At 39.3% G+C, this 18,413-nt stretch overlaps 1 protein-coding gene across 2 annotated transcripts in view; it reads right to left on the minus strand.

Annotated features, from left to right (window-relative positions):
* lrfn1 (leucine rich repeat and fibronectin type III domain containing 1) overlaps positions 1–18,413 on the minus strand; it is a 112,989-nt gene that overhangs the window by 84,674 nt on the left and 9,902 nt on the right. Inside the window, exon 1 of one of the 2 annotated variants that reach the window (XM_077610980.1) lies at positions 4,276–5,145. The exons of the other annotated variant lie outside the window; for it this stretch is intronic. The gene's annotated coding sequence lies outside the window, so the exon portion shown is untranslated. Of the gene's footprint in view, positions 1–4,275; positions 5,146–18,413 lie in introns of those variants that run through there. 2 annotated transcript variants of the gene reach the window in all.

Here is an 18,413-nt window from a genome sequence, read left to right on the forward strand (position 1 = left end):
TTATATTAATATTATAATTACCGTTACTAATCTAGGAATTTGGTTGCCAGGGCTCAGCGATGTTTAAGCAGTGAGAGCACAGCATGTGTACTGCATTTAAAGGGAATGAGAGGAGCCTTTTTGATTGGACATGCCACTCCAGATTGTCATTGTCGGTGAAATTCCTCTCTTTCAGGCCAATTTAAGGCCATCACAAAAAAAAAGAAAATGAATCTTAAAGTCTGCAGTGAGAGTTTATGAATCATTTCCTCACAATTTTGGCAGGCATTGCTATGTTATGCATGCATCTTTTATTAATGCGAGCTAACTTTGAAGCCAACAGAGAAAGTCGACGCTCCCACTCGTCACTTCACTAGAATAGCTGAGTGCTTCTACTGTCTGGCAGCTTTTTAATAGGCCACAAAGTTCAACATCTCCAGCGAGGCCAAATATGTGGAGGTCTGATGAAGAGCACATACACTATATCTCTCACGCTCAGGCAAATAAATCAATACATGAGGGCCCAATGATAGCTCATCACTGTGGCATATGATGTCGAGTGAATTCACAGAGGCATTATCTCCTTCCTAATGCTCCTCTACAAGGATGACGAGTGCATTAAACGCTCCGCAATTGTCCAGTGAGACTTAGATTAGATGAGCACAATTGAACTAGTAAGGCCTGCACTTGTAGAAGCGCTATACAGTCATATTTATTGTATTTATGCATATTTAATGGTACTGCATGCATTTAAAATTCTTATTGAGAGCTTAATTGGCTTTTTCAAGACAGCCAGAAGGAAATGATTTCTGGTCAGGAAATACTGATCAATAAGACCAACTACAGCTTCTGAGAGCATGATTTAAATCAGGTCAGCGGGGTTGGTCCTACTGGTTGCTCATCTATGCGGTTTTAAAAGTAGTCAATTCATTGCCACCCGTTTTTTATCTGCTGATTGTGATTTGTAGTAATGGAGACAAACAATCACCCATGCTCGGACTTGCCTACCACACATGCTTTTGGGATGTGAGAAAAAAACGGAGTTCCCAGTGAAAACCCACCCAGGCACGACGAGAATATGCAAATTCAACACCGGAACTCAGCAGAGATTGAACCATTGATCTCGGAATTGTGAGGCAGACGTGCTTATCACCATGCCATCCCAACACCCAAACAGTGGTCCAGTTTCGCTCCATGTCCTGCTGTTTGGAAAGCCCACATTGTAATGGATAGACTATGGGGCAGTCTCCATATGCTCTGCATCATGTATTCCCTAAAGTGAATGTGTGTCAGGCCTCTAGTGGCACAGACAGCTTTAATGATATTATATGTTTGGATTAGGATGGCCGCTCACTGAGCTCAGCTTGGTGCTCAATATCATCCCTCAAAGCACTAGGCTCCTCCTTGCACAATTTAATGTCAATCTGCATCCCAACGGCAAACAGTTTACCTCTCCCTCTTTGTGATTCAGAAGTCCCCAACAATCCTCCTTTCCTGGTCACACCCTCTTGGCTGCATTTGACATGTGACAGTCATCAGAAGGAGCCAAGTGCTGCGCTTTCGGTGCAACAGCGACTCACCTTTTTTATCAGTAATGGGTTGGAATGGGCCCATGCTCTGTGTGGCACTAAATAAATAAATATATAATACACACATTTTTTCATATACATAGACATTTTTTGCAAGTCCATTTTTTGAGCCGCCCAACATTTTAGTTCAGGGGCCAATATGCTCAGTTAAAAAAAAAAGAAAAGTCACTACAGAACCCTGAACAGGAAATTATTGTGATCTCCTATTCCTGTGGTCACTAAATATCCGCAAAACAACCATTATCGTGAGAAATGTGTGTGCACGAAAAGAGAAAACGTCTATGATTGCATGGCGAACAGAAAAACAGGTTTCCACATTGTTCTGTGAAGTCCATCGCTAATGGCCGATCAATAGCCGGTGCTCACCATCACACTCTTATTCCTACAGTCTCTAATAACGCTCATCTGGTCTCCCGATTTCAAAAGGCCAACACATGACACATGCACCACAGGCAGCTGCTGTAACACAATGCAACAGAATGGCAAGTGAGAGAACCCATTAATCTCAACCCTGCGGTCAGTATGGCTACTGGAAAGTATCAACCTCTCTACATATACATGTGGCTTTTTGTCAACCTTTCTAACAAAATGTCTGGAGAAATTTCCCTACCCTCAAAACATGCAAACATTTATCCATACTGGATGACTGCTGCCTGATTGCAGTACACTGACGCTTGACAAGTAGCACTGGCAGCCTCTGCAACGAGCGAATGTCATCAGCTGCACTTGCCAAGTACTATCCTCCATTTAACCATTGACAGATCCTATCATTTAAACTGCTAGGCCAGGCACGAGTCCTTCAACACATACGTAGAATTGGCCAAAATACTCACATTAACGAGGACAGAAGCATGTTTCAAAGACAGTTAATGAGAGAGTGTAAAAAAATGTTGTTCCTATTTGTTCATTCATTCATTTTTCGTACCGCTTATCTTCACGTGTCATGAGAGTGCTGGAGCCTATCCCAGCTGAGTTCAGGAAAAAGGCAAACTATATCCTAGACTGGTCACCAGTTAGTAGTAGGCCAGACAGAGACTAGACAACCATTTGCTCTCACAATCACATTGCCACCGAGTGAGAATCGATCCCACGCTTTGTGGTCCATTCAGACTGTGAAGAAATTCTTATGGATAACAGCAAAAAGATTTGATTTTAGTCAAATTCTCGTTCCGTCTGACCATGGGGTTTGTTTTACAGAAAGTTTGTTGCATGCGCATATGCACAGTTCACCTGGGCGTCATGTCGATGTTATAAAAACGTGTTTGAAAAGATTTTTGTATCCCTGTGAAAACCCACACAAATGCAAACGCAACAAAGGAAGCGAAATATCAGACGGACGTGCTAACGATTTGATTATCATCAAATCTATGCAGTTAAACTCTTTCCACAAGAGTCAATGGGCGGTGGCGAAACATTAGGCAATTTCCTTGCTCCGTTCGTCTTAAAGGTTCAACCTAGCTTGTTGACACCTGATGTATGTTTTATAGTTGGCAGCCACTGGAGGCATGTGCCACAATGTGCACTCGTGACAAAACCCTGTGAAAACTTTTCATTTTTCATTGTCCTCTGGAATTCCAGCAGACAGCCAAGAGGCATCGGAACACGCCATCCTTTAGGCTTTGAAAGAAGAATGATTTCTCCACATGCAGCCGTCATTTGCTTTTCCCTTCCCTCTTATGACTGCAACACTCTTGATGGGGCCGACCGACACAGTCGGCCGGTGCCTAACACTACATCCTCTTAGCCCTGCGGGATAGTCAAAGATGCGGATAAATCTCAGCTCCTCACACAGGAAGGCTGGCGGAATCAGCAACGCGGCAGCAGTGCTGGCTCGACTTTGAACGTAAGCTTATTGACATCTAACCCCGCCCCGCTCTTATGGATTTACAACCTCACTGCTGCTGTCTCCTCCATGCAAGCACCTATCTTCACTCAGGAGATGGAGAGATATTTGTCCAGACAAGACACTGACCTTCTCTTGTCCCTGGGATGCCGCAATTAGACGGGGTCAAACTTTGGAAGAAGACTCGGCACTAATTGTTAGAAATATATATATAAAAACAATTCTATCTACACAGACACACACACACATATACATGACTTCAGTATGCGCTGTGTGGGTTCGAGTAACACTCAGTGGTGGTGTGGTTGATCGTCTATGTGTGCTCCAAGACTGTCTGGTGACCAGTCTCGGGTGTAGTCTGCCTTTTGCCCAAAGTCAGCTGGGATGGGCTCTAGCACCCCACGACCCCGACAAGGATAAGCGGTGTTGAATATAAATGAATGACTATAGACGCGTATATATTTTTAACTGCAGTTATTATCAGAGCCTTCCATCAGTCAGTGCATCACTTTGAATGCCTTCTAAGATTCCGGTCATTTACTTAAAAGAAAAAGGCAACTTATGTGTGTTGCTGACACAGACACACCCCACATTCTTACGCATGTTCTGTTTTAGTTATTTTAAACCCTCCTTGAGATGCAGGCCCGATGTGTGTCTGGGCAGCTCGCGGGCCCAACGGACGTCAGCCAAAATACCGTATCCAACACCATCATCAATAGAAGCCTTGATGCCTTCACCGCACAAGCCATGAGGCTGCATTTGAAAGTCAGGGGTATCAAAGACTCACACAAGCCTAACAGGTGTAGACTGCACAATCTACCATTTCACTGCTGCTCGACCAAATGTGTGTTTGCTCCTACTTACCGAAAGTGACACTAATTAAGAGTTGCACATGACTGACTCCCTCTCGCGCATCCTCCACTTTGAGGGTCCAATCGCGGAGGGTAATCGGGAACTAATGTATTCCAAAACGATGCGTAGTGCCGTAGGGACGGAAACTGCTTGAAATGATCCAAAAAAGGAGATGTGACATTGAGTCAAGTTTCACAGCTAGGAGTCTAAAAATACAGTCTCAAAAACTCAAATCCAACCTCTGAGACGAGCCGAAAAAGCCGCGGAGAGATTTGTCCTGGCGGTTTTGCGTCCGAGGTGCGTTCAAGGACTAATGCGCATCCAGCTTCTTCACTAAGCACGCGTTATCACTCCATAAATTCCACGCATGTTTTATAAAGGGTGGGGAGGGAAAGGAGAAATGACACGGACAGGTCCCACTCAGAAAAGAGGAAAAAGAAAAAAATCAGCTTTGGGAAAAAAAGCTGGGAAAAAGAAGAAACAGCCGGCGCAACCAGGACGCAGTGTTCAGCTTTAACTTCCCCTTTTCGCCAACATGATGGAATCCCAGCCAAGGTTTTGATGCTACCGTGTTATTCCGCTCTCGCTCTCTATGTCCTGATCTTACGCGCGGTAGTGCGCGCAACGTGTTTGGCACAAAAATCAACCGGCCACCGAGCTCCGTGCACCGGCAGGATCAGAAGGACGAAAGGGAGGAGAGGGTTGGTTGCAGCATCATGGGCGATTCTTTCTCCTCTCTCACACACACACACACACACACACAATGCGCCTTGTGTGTACACCTGCGCGAACGAGAAGCTGCTGTCACGCCATCATGTCTGGAGGGGGAGGAAGAAGAAGAGGAGGAGGAGAAGGAGGGGTGACGAGGATGAGGGAACGGGAAGAGTCGGTTGGTGGGTGGGAGGAAAGTGGCCAGTGGACACAGTTGTTAGTGCCTTTATGCACAGTGCAGCAGTTAAAGCGATACCAAAGGGATTGCATTAAAAAGAGTGCATGGAGTACAATGGGAGCTGTGCACCGAATAAATAGCATTATAATGTGGTCCCTAGTCGACCTGTGCCGTCATTAAAGCTTTATAACTCACATAATCACCAGCTCAAAATGACTTAGTTCTCTAAGTAGCAACCAACATTGATGAACAGTAACGTAGTAGGTAACTGTTCAAAGATGAGGCAGCTTTTATGGTTAGAAATGACATTGTGTTATGGAGGGTTTTAATATTAACACTGTACACAAAAGGTAGGATTTTTGTAGAAAAAAAATCAATTGAAGTACTACAATACATTGGTTGTATTCAATATTTTGGGCTGTGTTGCAAACAAACTTGAGTAAATGGCACTTTAACTATTATTGTCATGATCCAGATGTAATGTTTATCATGTCTAATGAATAAAAGGGTGGCGGGCGTTGTCGTTATAATATCAAAATACATTCACAATAAATAGAATGAAGTGTAAAACCAAAATGTCTACAACACATTTAGTTTATCTCGATGAGATGGAAATGTCATACACCAAAAGCCAAATAAAAAGTTTTTATGGCTCTTTTTTTTAACTGTTGAAGCATTTGGACATATGACCTCAAGTATACAGTGGGACTTTGACTTTCATTTGCTCATTATCCCTCCTGTTTATTCCTCATTAGGGGGTTCTGGAGATGACCGGAGTGTAGTGTGAGTACACTCAGGTACTAGAACGAAACAAACGAGTTTGATTAGCTATGCCCTTAATGGTGCGTGAATTTAAATGACATGAACCCGTTCCAGCCCTTTAATAAAAAGTACCAGATGTTATTAATGTTTTTACTATTTAAAATAATTATAATAAATTATATTACACTAGACAATTTGATAATTCAACTAAATGTTACAATATTTCTTGCTTTAATTCAATGGACATTAGGCTGCTCCTTCTGGTTTGCATTCTCGGCCACCAGAGGGCAATGCAAGACATTCACACTGTCAATAGAGGTTGATTTGATTATAAAACACAAGATAGTCCTATGCTTGAAGCGATGTTGCAAAACCAGAGTAGATACACGTACACACATACACACAGACCAGTGTGTATTGTAAAATCTTCAACTGGGAATGGAAATCAAAGCCATGACACCAACAGACTTCTTTGTTGTTGTTGAAGAACAGGGGCCAAATTTTACACTGCTTCTCTTCAGCATTAAAATGAAGTGAAATTATTTTTGGCAAGGCAATAAATATTTTAGATAAAACAAAAATGTACGTTACAGCGATAATGAAGCCTTATTGATGCCCCCTAAGAAGTTCAAGAGTTATGAATCACATTATGGCTGATAGTGACTTTCCATGTTTTTCCATCTTGAAAAAGACCACCATAACAAAGCTACCAAGCCACATCTTTTCAAAAGTCACTTTTGTTTTGGGGCCAAGTTCTTGTACTCCTTTTGGCCATGATCAATGAAAAACCACACAGCATGACTAGAAACAGACATGAATATCCCACCGCTCAAGGGAAAAGAAATAGAACAACAAAAAGCAAATGAGAGCATATATAATCCATTCTTAGATTTACAGAGGAGGAAAGAAATATGACAGCCATGACATCTTAATGCCAATATTCAAAAGCCTCCAAGTGCGGTTGATTGCTTAAGAGTAATTGAGCAAATGACTGCTTCAAATATAGTGCCGGACACTTCATTTGGTAAATAATACAAACAAATGGTTAAAATCATATTTTGATCAAGTAACCTCCAATAAAGCATAATTGGAAGAAAAGTCTTCATTTCACAGGTCCATTTGTAAGGAAAATTTACCTTTATTTTGGTATGCACAGCCCTTGAAAAAAAATAGAGACCTAAATTATACTGGACCCTTTATGCAATTTTTAACATTTTCTGCAAGTAAATGCACTGAAGGTCAATACATTTTACCTTGAATTTGGGTCTTTTACTCTCCTTACATTGTAGAATAAACAGCATTTTTACTCACAAACAATGCAATATACAAGAAAATCTGAATATTTTTGAGATGTATATACCATTTTTTTGTTTGGTGATATTCTAAGTATTCTCTCTAGTACAACAAATATTAAAAAACACTTTTAAACAACCACCATATAGCCCACCAGGCGCTTTGTCGTAAATGTCGTCAGTATCCACATGCTTCGAGGCATTTGCTTCAAGATAGACCATCAAAAAGACTATTAGAAATAAATCTCAAGCGGATATGAACATGTGGTATTCCACCTTAATTATGATGGCTCTGCTCCATGTCAAATTGATTGGTGGGAGGAGGACTGTTATGAAGGTGTGACTGTAATGAAATTACGATGCACAGCAATTCCCAAATGCAAGCCCCCAATAAAGCAGCAATGGCTACAAATAAAATACATGGAAAATCACGGCATCAGCGCTCGTTACAATGCGATGCAGGCGCACTTTACATGCTTTAACGGGACGAGTATAGGCACAGTAAAGTTTTATAGGAATATATTTTTCCTTAGGCCTTGTTTTATTTGGAGTAAATTCCATGCTGGCTGTTATCTTGGCGTCGGTGTGGCGTGTCGTTATCTAATATGCAAACTCTTTGCGCTGCCGGTTGTAATTAAAGGGCAGCTCTTTTTGGGTTAGGCATCTCCTGAGAATTTCTAATGAACTGCTCAGATGTGAACGTGTGATGGTACTTATTCACCTACTCAATTCTGAATATCAATATCTAATCACATAGCAAATGTTGTTAATATTCAAGCCCTCAAATATAGTCACTGATCCTGTTTGACTACAAGCACACACTGTAAACCCAAGAGCAAACAAAAACAGAGGTTTTTAAAGATATGGTATGAGGGTTTTTCATTATACGAGCATCATCGTCATGAAAGAATAGGAGTCTCTATATATGAATTTCTTTAGGCTTCTGATAGGTCTACACACAAGAGGATAGCCAAACAACTTTAGGATGCAAACCCCCAAGGGAAAGTTTATGATTTGGGAGTTCATCCACTCCTGGTCTACAAACAAATATCCTTGGGAACAATTTAAAAAGCATTGCATATAAATATTCATACTTTTTATTCAACATGGGTTTCCCTTTGCCCCGAATACATGTCTAGTATTCATCCACTTACTTGATATGCATTAGTATTTGGCACCATTATGCTGAAATATTCAAGTGTACAAGTGCATGCATGAGTGTTGAGATGCACAGGATGTCGACATACGATGAATACTGATTGCGGTAGAAATACAGGCACGAGAATGACTACTATTTATACTATCAGCTGGACTCTGTTGGTAATGCACTGTAAAAAAAAAAAAGTCATGTTGGAGGATTTGGTGTCTTGACTCACCGCACCTTTTGAAAAGTGAGGAAATTACAACTTAAACCACTTTTAGAAATCATAATAGAAGATCAGATCAGTGAACTCAATCCAGGCTAATGAGGAATCTCACCTTATCACACCCACCAAGTGACAGCAGTTTTGCCCTGCGATCCATACACAGCACCCTGAACCACTAAAGCCCTCAGAGGGTACGTGTTTAAGGACCCGGAACGTATTACACCCACGCAAGTTGCTCAAGCAAAATGCAGGCGGTGTGTGTGTGTGTCTATTCGCCTCCAGATGCTTTTTTGACATCACACAGTTGCCCTTGTCGCACTTTTAACAAATTGCACAAATCAATTTCCATTAAGGAGAGAGAAATTCCCCAATTTCTCCTGGCCGGGTCGAGCCCAGCGGAGCAATAATGCGATGTTCCATCAGTTCAGTGTGTCAGCGAACAGTCTCGAGTGGATTCCGAGGGAGAATTAGTGCGTAGATTACGAGAATGGCTGCCTCGTGGCAAGGATCAACTCTAGAATTTGGTTGCTGTGTGACCAAGCACTTAACATGAAACATCTGGCTTTAAAAAAAAAAAATTGAAATACTAGGTCTTTTATATGTGAAACAATATTTCAGAACTCAAATGGCGAGGGAATTACTAGAATCAGTCCTGAAATAATTCTCATGCATTACCCGCATGATATCAAGGCATTTGTTTTAAAAGCCCCGATTCTTTGTTTGCCAGCTATGCCGTCTCCTATTTCACTTCCACTTGCAAGTAATTACAAGAGCCAATATACTACAGCAAACCAATTTGATTTGAGGCTCACGGGGGGCGAACCTCGATGCGAATTGGAAAAACAAGAGTATAGTTCACAACAATTATACTATACAGCAAAATATGATTCCAAAACAATTTAATCAAATTTTCAAATAGGATAAAATGGTATTCATAGAAGACCATTCCTCAAAGTATGCATTTAAACTCGGTTTTAAAAAATGAATACATTATGCAGGGAAATTTTCTTTGCATCGGACCCTCACAGATTTTTTTATTTAACGGTTGCTCTCATATGTCGTCATTTTTTGATATTAATTGAAGTATACCATGATTGCTGGTGGGCGGGTGTCAGAATCTATTGCAGCCAAACAATTGTTTCTGCATTCATGGCGTGTAGTGGAATACAAAGCCAACAGAATTGACACTGATGTGAAAACAACAAAAAGAGAAAGATATGGAAAAAAGACTTGAGTGCCTCTGTGCCGTGGGCTTGTTGGCCTGAGCCAAGTCGACGTGATGCACTTTGTATTCCAGTGTGCCCGCTTCAGTGGACCTCAGCCGAACACCTTGACTCCAACTATGAGAGCATTTGCTTCTGTATTGCTAATTCATAATTTGAACAAATATGAAAACACTTGAGGCCATTGTGTCTGTGAAGCAATGGCAAAATACACAAGGGATACTAGAAAGACTTTTGGAGGTCTTGTGGTTCAGAATTGACAGGCATAGTACTATTTCTAGATTTACACTGCTGGATCAAGTGCCCAATTTCAATTTAATGCAGTCATCTTAACTCTTGCCATTTACAGTAAAATTTATTTTTTTCACAAAAGGTTAAATTGAAAGCCCAACCCTGACACTGCAATCATACACACTGAAAAGGCTGAACAATGCATGTACCAAAAATAAAAATGTAAATTTATACATGATTTAAAAGCTACACGGGCAATTTTGTGCTTTCTATAATTTTTTTTTAAAGATCAATTTCTTTCCAAACTAGTTGAAAAAAATAATAGAAAATATAGTATTTAGGACATTGATAAGGTTAAAAATTATTTTCATTTTGAAAAAAAAAATGCATTTTAAACTTAGCTTTTGGCAAAGAATGCGCCATTTGCTGCAATTAAAGCATTTCACACTTTGTGCATTCTAGTGGTTCATTTGTTGAGGTCATGTGGAGAAATTCCATCCCAGGCTTCCGGAAGCACCTCCCATTAATTGAATTGGCTTGATGGGTCAAGTTGCTCCCACAACAGTTCAATGGGCTTAAGATCTGATAACTGCTGAACACACATTACAGATAGAATACCAACTGCTGGCTACTTCCCTTTCATAATTTAGAGGTGTGCTTTGGGTCATTGTACAGTTATGGGAAAAAATTGACTAATATCGTTCCTTATTCCCCTACTTTTGGAATAAACAGTAAATCTTTACTGTTTTACCGTTGATTAAAATAAAGGAAAAAAGAAAATATTCCTAATCAATGAAATTGAAAGCAACAGGTATTTTATTTACATAACTAGGAAATCATGGACAGTATTTACGTTCATGGGTCACATGAAATCATGAGTTTAAAACCTGATTGAGACTACAATTTAATATCATAATTTGAATTCCGATCGTAAACTGTGACATTAAAAACATAATACTCCCCGATGCCAAAATGTAATTTTTTCTACTCTGTCAATATTGTTGCCTCAATTTAGTTATAATGAGGTCTTAAATTTGGTTATATTATAACCAAAGTAAGGAATATCTCACCGCTCTGTCATGTAAGAAAATCCCTCAGGTGTCCTTGAGGCAAGTTTGCTAGAGGTGGGCAAGATAACAGCGGAGGAGAAGAATGCCTCTAGCCTTCATTTTCATATGAGAATTATACAAAGAAAAGAAGTGTTTTAGGTCAGCAGGATTTATAATTACAGCATAAACCTCAGACCTAAGTAGGACTACAATCTTATTGGGCAAATTGCCCTGTTGCATTACACCCTGCATGCAGCCATGTTGTTAATGTGGGTGATGTTCGGTCAGCTCTAATTGGCTCGTCAGCTCTGCTTTTCCCACTACGGATATAAAAAATAAGTAAATAAAAAAAACATACAACATTGCCGAGGCCACCTTATATTTAAAAAAAAACGCTATATGGGTCGACATATATGCGTCCGTTATTTGAGCGGACCCAAAAGAAATGATGCAAGGTTGCAGCCAACCGTCATCACTACCTTGAAGAGTCTCGTGAAACGTTGAATACGTGTATAGGAAAGCCCCATTACCATCATTTTCTTTGCAGTTATTCATTTTTAAAATTCATGTTTTAATGAATATTGCAGGCTTACCTAATTTACTCTAATTAAGAAAATAAATGAGTTTGGAATCGTACTCGAGCAAGAATTTGGTCTTTTGGGAATATGTGCTACTGTTTTTGTAAACATTGTTTTCTGTGCAAGACAATCATAACTTTATGGAAATTGGAATAAAAGGATTTGTCCATTTCCACGAAAATCCCATTTTTTCTCTTTGTGTGGCATCTTGATGCCAAATAACTGCAGAACTACATTCTCAATATTGAGGGTTTTTATTAGAAATGTGGTTCTTTTAACCCTTTATTGAAAAAAATGTCGTTTTTTTGGTACGAAAAATAACATTTGCAATACAGAGACACACATACCATCTCAGTGAATTCAGCAACTGCTATTCTTCGTAGTGACTCATTATAACAGCTATGTGGTTATGACATCAATCACACCCATCAGTTTTCATCTAATGAATGCAGGAAAGTAGACATTTTGGTTTTGTTTCCTGACAGAAAAATTAATCATTTGTAGAAGATCGCTGACTCTGAATTATTGTGCATGATCCATGAAGGCTGAATCTTTTTTTTTTTTCGTTTCAATAGGTTCTTGGAGAGATTTCTTTTCGCCTTAAGACAAAAAGCAATCAGGTTGGTGTGCCTATCATGAGTAAATGTACAAAAAATATGTCTCAAAAAGCCATACCTCCTATTTTGGTTTGAAGTGGCCATTTTAGGGTAATACTTTTGGCTATTTCTGCACCATGTCCTTCAAAAACAATCTCATTTCAGTTTCTCTGAATTTGAGGACGTGAACAAAAAACTAAAAAAAAAGTAAAAATTCTACCATTCTGGTTCGAGCACAACTTTAGGATCTTTGTCTTCTAGTAAACCAGGTTTCCATAGGAACAATACCTCTGGAAGGTCATTCTTAAGTCTCAATTCTACTATATTGACAATGCCGTTCAAAGACAAACCCTGCCCTAGAAATTCAGCCAGCAAACAATTTTAAACCCCATTGGAAACAATGATTATATATTTTTTTTTTAAAGGACGTAGTAAATATTATTTGCCTTGAGTGGGGCATCTGTGCAATAAAGGACGCTAAACTGCAAGAAACCTATGCCTTTGTCTTTAATGGCTAATGATGGCTCGCTTCTAAACTCAAACCTTAATCAGTCCCACAAGGTCTGCAGTTGACCAATTGTCTTGTAACTATATGATGAATGTACATCTATATCCCATATGAACATGGAGGTGCCATGACCCATCCATCACTGTATGGAATTGTATCCAGTACAATGGAGCCGCTGAAGTTGTAAAATTGGCTACACTCACACTGCAGGTCAGTTACGATTTCTCTGGACTTTTTTGTTCTTTTTGCTTTTTTTTGAGTCACATATGCATGTGGAATATAAGTAGTGGATATCAATCCAATGATTCTGCAGTAAAAATGAGATCCGTATGCATACGAACTTATATGAAAAAATGAACAATAGATGCAAATGAAGTCCTCAAGAAATACTCTTTCCTTCTTCATAACGTTCATGAGTTATGAGGTAAAGAATATTTTGACCCTGATGGCAAGCATATTGACTGTACTGGTTCAAAACACATTAGATGACGGACACTTGTCAACAAGACTGTCAATGGCACCAAAGCACATTTTGTCTAATGAAATCTATAGAATGATAAACCATAACCTGAGTAAAAGTAGTACCAAATTTTGCAAACATTACTTCGACTTTTGTGGTTCACTTCAACCTCAAGGAAAACAAGCCTGAAAGAGAGAACTTAACATTTCCACCTCTTACATATGTCAGACTCCTCCATGTGCTTCAAATTAACTAGCTGCAAAGATAACATAGAGTACATGACAACCACTGGAAATAAAGAACGAAACAAATTGTTTCTCTTATTCCCACGAGGAAAATATGTTACTAGTTAATATAAACCTGAGAGGTTCCATTCTACCAGCTTTTTAATACTGTATGTGCATATATCTTTCTTAAAACTAATTTCCCTGGGAAACAGTGAAGGGAAATAAATAATCCTTGCTTTTCTGACCACAATATGCAATATAAACATTGTATGTACTAATTTGTTCCCATATGTATGTGAGAATCAATGTCTATGAGGTAAGTGGCCAGAAAAATGAGCACTGACATATCAGCAGAGAGAGGAAAAAAAGAAGAAAAAAAAACATCTCAGCAGCCCATTTTAAGGTGCCATGGCAACAGTGCATTCAAAAGAATTTTGATGAGAACAGCATAGAACGGTAGGCTGATTACAAGTAAGACTATTTGTTAGAGCAATTGAAAGAGTGATTACACACAGAGCCATCATGTGCATTACTTGAGGTCAATTGTGCAAATATGTCCAACTGGAGACGGGAGCTCACGAGTTCAGAAAGCGTGACAAAAAAAGATCAAGGGGGGGTCTACGCTGCCAAATTTTTGGATTGACAGCACCTTCACAATTAGGTATACGCTAGCCGTTAGCCGTCCTTGTTCCTGGATCGCACTTTTAAAATGACACAAGAGAAAGTGGTAATGATCATGCCTGGCTGCAGCCATCTCTCACTCAGCAATCTCACTCTCCAGTGCTCGACAAACCCGTTGATAGCAGGAAATGTTCATAATGCTTTGATGCACGTGTACCTATTTTTTTTCCCTCAGTTGAAGGCACACATCCGAATTTGGGATCCCAAGATTGTGCAATTGAAGAAGAGGAATGGAAAATTCTACTTTTAATTGCTGGTATACAAATAGACCAGGCGGGACTTTTTGTTTAGTTCTTCAACAATAAAACATGAGTACACCCCAATATTGAAAAATATATATAATTTTTACAAGACAAATAATGTATTATTTAAGTCACAGTTTAGATATTAAAAATTAAAGATTAATGCGCTGTAGTGTTTGTACAAAAATATTGTCAAAAACATTTACCAAGTCAAACATTCCCGTACCACTAGAGAGGACTCTTATACCAATGGTGGTATTCGTACTAAACTTAAAGTGGTAAACGTTTTCAATTGAGATGTAAACTTCAATTTTGTGTAATTTTCTGGCTGCAATTTACGTTGACACACGTCCAATCAGTTTGAGCTGGATGGTCTATTGTCAATTGCAGCGAAAAACTGACATTTAAAATGTATGAATCACATTGGATCGTTCAACCAAATGGCCAATGAGGCAGTACAGAATATTTCCGTTTGCCCACTGCATGCACCACCTTGCACAGATCTGAATGTTAGATGACGAGCACAAATCGGCATCTTAGTGATGAAGTGCTAAATCCTTACGGGAACTTAAAAAAATGGTAGCACTTACTACCCATGAAAAGAATAGTGACTCAAATGTCCCCAAAGTAAAATTCAGATTCAGAGATGAAAAATACCTCCGGTTGTCACGGAAACACAAAGCCATACTCATATTAGCACAGGTAGTGGTTCGTTTGTTTCAAGCATGATGACGGCCTCAAAAACCTTAAGTTAATTGAGCTGTAAAAGTAGTTTGTACCAATTGATGTATACTTCTCATGGTATTTGGACTGAGGCATGCAACAGATATTTTAACAAGACACCTGGGAGCTGTTTTTTAAAATTGTGGAGTCGTACTGTAGGCTTCTGATGCAGAATAGAGATCAGGCTGTCAACTAAATTAAGATGCAAACCAGTCAGTTGAGGAGGTAAGCTAAATAACAAGTCAATATCTTCAAATATTACTCAACGTAAGGGATTTTAATTTCACTTAAGATGGGCCTGCTGATAAAGTGCACAAATCATTACTTCTAATCCCTGTGAAAGCAAAAAGGATTACATCGGATTTGGCCCCGCTTCACTATGGCCATAGAGAGTTTCTTATCTTCTCCAGAGTCCCCGATACAATTGTTCTATTTCCAAGCAGGGCTGATATTTTATTTTTGAGGCATAGCCAATGTAAAAAAAGTCAAACATGTAAGGCTTTTTAAGCTATGAGATGGAGGGGTGGTTAATGTAATTGCTATAGAGAAATAAAATATACACTATATTCAATTTGAGTTCAGCTCAGAATAATGAGATTTAAAGCTTCACCATGAAGTGCACAAATAAATACCCAATAAATAAGTAGTCAACATAAATAAGTAGTCATTACATAGATAAGTACAGCTAATCTTATCAAAATGACAGGCAGGAAGCCCAAATCAGCACGGCAGGTGTGCCCAAGCGGAAGGTTGTCACTACCACACAATGAAGGGGAATTTCCGGACTGCATAAAATAGACGAACGATAAGTAGAATGGCGGCGACTAAAAGTTCAAAAGGCCACCCTGGAAGGGGTCTTCACTGACTGAATGAGTGTGTGTGTGTGTGTGTGTGTGTGTTATCAATGGAACGGTCTTGAATCAATTGGCAGCTAAAAGGTTAGTGCCACTTGCTCTGCTGCCTGGTCTGCAAGGGGCATATAGGCAAATGTCAAGAGAGGCAGGGATCACAAAGGAATTCTTCTAAGGTGGAGCAGGTTACACGACCTCCCACGACAGAAGCTGTCTTGAGTATTTCTTGTGTTCAGTGCTATGCCACCAAATCAAAGCTACCAATAGATGTTAGGCCATATTGAACAAAGAAATTTCTTTGGAGACTTTCTGTTCCAAGGCAAGGACTGTAGATCAAGAGCTGGATTTTAAATGAAGGACACTGTCTTCGAGTTTGAGTTTTTTTTGTAGGAATACATAAATCTATTTCAAGTAAACCAGATTGGCTACAGATAAACAATTAACATTTCAAAATTGATGTCTCACATCTTCATGATAAATGTAGCATGTAACAGTAATTGCTAAACACGAGAAACTGTGTGTAATATTAGTTTCCCTTTGCCTTGCCTCTCAAAGTCAAGTCATTGTTGGTTTTAGATTTTGCAAATTAAACTAAACACAAAGCTGCATGTAGTTGTTCCTGCACTCCTAATAATTGGAATGGTGAAAAACATGCTTCTGGGAGTTCTTTTTTTTTTTAAAGCACCATGATGATTCAGTGCTTTCAGCAGTCACGTCATTTTACCCATAAATCCCACCCAGATTGACTATTGTGCCACGGGTTAAACAGCTGTCACTGCTTCCACACTCCAAATTGAAACGGCACACAGTCTCCTTTTATTTTTCTACCCCTCATGCTAAACAATTGTGATAGCGCACTTTTGCTCTAATACATCATATTAATTTCCCCAAGGAAGACCAATCAATATTCAATAGCTGGAGCTTGGGACCAACCCATATTATGAGAGCTGCAAAACATCCCATCTTAGGGGAGATAAGGATGAAATATGAAAATGTAATCTTGCTTCCACTGTTAGAGCAAGTGCATTCGTTTGACATAAATTTAGCCTGGGAATGAGCAGTAGACACTAACTAGGAATGCACCAAGATGAAATGTATTGGCCGAAAGCAAAAAATGACAAAACTGAGGTAAATTATTTAAAACATTGGTGCTCAACCAAGGTACTACTGATAGATCTTGTGACAATATTATTTAATCCAGGCATGCCGCCTTTGGAATAAAAGGCATATTCAAACCTCAAGACCAAGCCTTGGTTGGCTTCCAAGCTTCCAATGATTGAACCACTTGTGAAGGGTCGTTATCAAAAATTTCAATGTCAAAAGCAACCGCTAGAAAAAAAGCAAACTATAGACTTTCATGGTGTGATTATGCCCTAAAAAGAGCATGCATTTTTCCCTGATTCCTTGTTTCATTTTGTGCCATCCAAGGCCAAAAAATGAAAAATACTCAGCACTCCAGCTCAAACCTGATGCCCCTCACGGACCTAATCAAAAAGGTGGCTAGGTTTCAAAGCACTGATTATAACAATTACTCTGCCACCAAAAACCTTTGAACAACATGAAAACACACCATGCCCATGTTTCTGAAATTAGAATATTCTCCGATTCAATTAAAGACGGAAGAAGAAAGAAAATCTTACTTTTACAAGGCAAAAAAGCGCTTAGGACATTTCCCCAGTTACTTTAGTGCTCAAATCAGAGAAGACAACGAGCATGAAGAGAAAGATCAACTACCGTTTAATCCCGCTATGGTGCGACTGCAAAGGAGTTCTTTGGAGCAATTAAACGGGCTTATGATAGTTGAGTTGCTGTGAAATTTCCTTGAAATAGCGTGACACTGTGGTCGAGGCTCTTTCATGAACGCAAACGCACACACACATTTACTGGAACATAATAACAGATCCTTGTCCTTGTAGGTGACCTTACAGAGGCAGGAAGGGTGATAGTATATGTTTTTTTTATTTTTGCCATGTTCCAAAGCATTGCCAATTTATAGGTTTGATTGGAGTCTTACTTGCTGTAGGCTTGGCGAGGATATCGGTGGTCTACACTCAATCTTTTGTCAAGAACATTACGAGTTGTGCTCCGTTCACTGCTAAGCAACGATATGTGGTCGCTACTGTGAAGTGAAATGCAATAACAATTGTGTGCTATTGTGTGTGTGCCTTTTCCAAAATCAAAATATAACCTTAAGATTTTAAACTGGGAGAAATCCATGTATGTTAGCTATTGCTTCGTACTGCTATGTTTTGCATTTCAAATGATGTTTGAAAGCCAAAATTTAAATGTCGACTATTATTGCCTTTTTTCCCCTTCATAATATTTTTAGTTCACCTCAACCTTCAAGTTTTAGCATTTCTTTTTTTACTTTATTCTTCTATATATTGAAGTTCTCAACAACCCAACTGTTGGAAACTCCCTCATTACCATTTAATATCACACCTTCAGGATTACAAACAAGCTAACTAGTT

The sequence above is a fragment of the Stigmatopora argus genome, chromosome 10 (genome assembly GCF_051989625.1).
Source record: "Stigmatopora argus isolate UIUO_Sarg chromosome 10, RoL_Sarg_1.0, whole genome shotgun sequence".
NCBI lineage: Eukaryota > Metazoa > Chordata > Actinopteri > Syngnathiformes > Syngnathidae > Stigmatopora > Stigmatopora argus.